Genomic DNA, 3,756 nt, shown 5'->3' with positions numbered 1-3,756 from the left:
CCTTCCTCTAATGGCTATACACATATTTTAGTTGCTGTTGATTACATTAGTAAGTGGGTAGAAACTATTCCAACTAGTAGTGCTGATCATAACACCTCTATTAAGATGCTTAAAGAAGGTATTTTTCCAAGGTTTGGAGTCCCTAGATATTTAATGACTGATGGTGGTTCACATTTTATTCATGGTGCTTTTCGTAAAATGCTTGCTAAGCATGATGTTAATCATAGAATTGCATCTCCTTATCACCCACAGTCAAGTGGTCAAGTAGAATTGAGTAACACAGAGCTCAAATTAATTTTGCAAAAGTTTGTTAATAGATCTAGAAAGAATTGGTCCAAGAAACTTGATGATGCATTATGGGCCTATAGAACTGCATATAAAAATCCTATGGGTATGTCTCCGTATAAAATGGTTTATGGAAAAGCATGTCACTTACCTCTTGAACTAGAACATAAGGCATATTGGGCTATTAAAGAGCTCAATTATGATTTCAAACTTGCCGGTGAGAAGAGGTTATTTGACATTAGCTCACTTGATGAATGGAGAACCCAAGCCTATGAGAATGCCAAGTTGTTTTGGACCAAAATCACTATATGTAGCACGATATGAAGGCCACCGAGCGCGATATGTAGCACGCTCCATAAATTATGCCGATCCATATGTATATAACCATTCCGCTAGAGTGTCGTTTTGGACCAAAATCACTATATCAACGGTTATTAAGTAAGAGAACGGGTCGGCTAGGGGGTTCGGCTAGAGTTGCTATAGTTTCGTAGGTAATGCCTGCCACGGTTGGCATTTTTTTTTCTCTCAAGAATGAATGGACAGAAGAACTTGTATATAAAGTATGACATTCTTTTCCTGCCATTATGCATATGTTTTAGGTTCTAGCCTCTAGAATACACATTTGCTGCGTCACCGCTTATTATCACACCAAACTTCTGGCACTTTATGACATACTATATTTTGTTTTATTAAGACCCCGCCACCTACCGTTGAAAGCAAGAAACAGAGCATCATTCGAAGAGAGCTCACATCACAAGCAAGAAACAGAGCAAACAAAGTTTGTCATAGATTCCATCGCATAGCTTCATACTCCGCATATTGCACGACCACACTGTCGATCGAAGCACATCCGCAACCGGTCGAGACAAGATGACCACGAAGGAGCCGATCCCGCTGCTGACACCGCACAGGATGGGCCGGTTCGAGCTCTCCCACCGGGTGGTCCTCGCGCCGCTCACGCGCTGCCGCTCCTACGGCAATGTGCCGCAGCCGCACGCGGCGTTGCACTACTCGCAGCGGGCGACAAAGAGCGGCCTGCTCATCGCCGAGGCCACCAGCGTCTCCGCCACCGCCCAGGGGTTTCCTGATACTCCTGGCATCTGGACGCAGCAGCAGGTCAACGCTTGGAAACCCATCGTTTATGCCGTCCACAGCAAGGGCGCTCTGTTTTTCTGCCAGATTTGGCACGCCGGAAGGGTCTCCTCAAAGGCGGCTACTACGGATAAGTCGGATGATTTGTGCAGAAAATCATCCGCCTAACCAGCCGTACGATCTGGGCGCTGGTGAACGTCCGATCTGGCGCAGCACGGGGAGCCGATGCATGCTGTCCATGGCAACATCGAGTGCAGCCCCCCGACGACACCCCCTCCTCCCTGGTGAAGCTCCATTGCAATCCCCAGGGGCGAGACGAAGCTGCAGCGCAGCACCGACAACGCCGGCGAAGCTCCGTTGCAGCACCGACAACGCTCCAATGCATCACCGATGGAGCTCCATTGCAGCCTAACGACCCGGCGATGCGCCGGCGAAACTCCATTGAAGCACCACCGATGCTTCATTGCAGCCTCGGGCGACGCTTCATTGCAGCCCCGACGGCACGGCGAAACTCCAACACAGCACCTACGACACGCCGGTGAAGCTCCATTGCAGCCGGAGTTGAGGGAGGTGCCCCGTCACAACAATGGCGCTGCTGCAAAAACGCATGGATTGCAGCGCGAGAGTGTCAGTGGCGAGCATGAGGCTTCCATCGGTGCTGGCCGGAGTCGCCCTCACCCTCAACCTTGCTGCAACCGCGCCGTTCTGGTGCCGGTGTCGCCCCTCTCCCAGCCATGGCGAGGAGCCGAGGATGCAACAGCAGCGGCCATGGCGAGGACGCAAACAACAGCGGCTGCTTCGCCCTTATGATTGCAGCAGCAACAATGTTCGGGGTAGAGTAGCATCAAGCTGCTGTCGGCGGCGCCCCTCCCGGTTCTCAGCTATGGCCGTGGTGCTCGCCATGGGATGGGAGCCACGTCCTCTCCTCTAGTACTACTGGGGAAGGATGAGGAAAAGGGGAAAAGAGAAGACATGTGGAGAAGAGAGGGGGCTTGAAGGTAAGGTTGGAGGAGAAGCGGTGGCTGGTCCTCAGGGGACACGTGGCGCACACAGCAGACGGTTTACGAGCTGAAGAAATCATCCGGATGAAATAGATCGTTTTCCCTCCTCAAACGGTAAGTTAGGAATCCATGACATTTTGTGTTGATAAACTGTACTGAGTTCCGTGGCAAATTTACCTGATCCTATGATTTATTTGACGTAACTAATTTTGGGCTCCTGCTTATACCGCAAACGAAACAGAGTTCCAGCCGGATGGGCATGCGCCGATCTCCAGCACCAACAATCATATACCGCCTGATGCTGAGTCCGGCACGGTCTACTCGAAGCCTCGACGGCTTCATACAGATGAGGTACCATTGGTAGTAGAAGATTTCAGACGCGCCGCTTGGAATGTCATTGAGGCGGGGTTTGATGGTGTTGAGATCCACTGAGCACATGGGTTTCTCTTGGAGCAGTTCATGAAAGATAGCTCAAACGATCGTGCTGACAGGTATGGTGGCAGCCTTGAGAACCGATGCCGCTTTGCCGTGGAGGTGATTGATGCTATCGTCCATGAGATTGGCGCGGATCGTGTGGGAATCAGGTTGTCTCCGTTCACTGACTACATGGATTGCTTCGATTCTAATCCACATGTGCTCGATACCTACATGGTACAACAACTCAATAAGCACAAAGAGTTTCTTTATTGCCACATGGTAGAGCCTCACATGACCATTGTGGATGGTCGCATGCAGATACCCCATGTGCTATTGCCCTTTAGGAAAGCATTTAACGACACTTTTATTGCCGCGGGAGGGTATGATCGAGAGGAAGGCAACAAAGTGGTGATTGATGGTTATACTGATCTCATTGCCTATGGGAGGCTATTTCTTGCTAATCTGGATTTTCCTAAGAGATTCGAGCTAGATGTCCCCTTGAACAAGTATGACCGGTCCATGTTCTACATGCAGGATCCTATCATTGGTTACACAGATTATCCTTTCCTTGATGACTCAAATACAGAGTAGTTCATTCACCCAACTTCAATTACTGATGTGGTTCACTTATGTAGTATGCAACGATTTATTCAATATGTGAGTTCACACATGTGCATTGTATAATTTTCACAACTAATTTATTTTTTTCCACTGTAATGCCAAAATATAGGGATATTCATCTTGTGACAAATTTTCATACGCATTTGTTTTTATTTTGGTACAAGGGTGGATTCAAATTGTTCTTCATTTTGAAAATAAATCCGAGGGACATGTGGTTGTAGTATGTAATGGTTTCGCTCACTCATTCAAATTGTTCTCATTATTTAGGTTCTTGAAGTGGTGGCTTTGAATAAACTCATCCATATTCATTGGGATTGATCACCGAGGGTAGGTAGAGGAA

At 48.3% G+C, this 3,756-nt stretch overlaps 1 pseudogene; it reads left to right on the top strand.

Moving 5' to 3' along the window:
* Nucleotides 1-1,009: 1,009 nt before the first annotated feature.
* On the top strand, nucleotides 1,010-3,520 carry LOC123168303 (putative 12-oxophytodienoate reductase 2; annotated as a pseudogene).
* Nucleotides 3,521-3,756: the final 236 nt, after the last annotated feature.

The sequence above is a fragment of the Triticum aestivum genome, chromosome 7D (assembly GCF_018294505.1).
Source record: "Triticum aestivum cultivar Chinese Spring chromosome 7D, IWGSC CS RefSeq v2.1, whole genome shotgun sequence".
Lineage (NCBI taxonomy): Eukaryota > Viridiplantae > Streptophyta > Magnoliopsida > Poales > Poaceae > Triticum > Triticum aestivum.
Note: the sequence above shows the minus strand (reverse complement) of the source record. Positions and strands in the feature narration are given on the sequence as shown.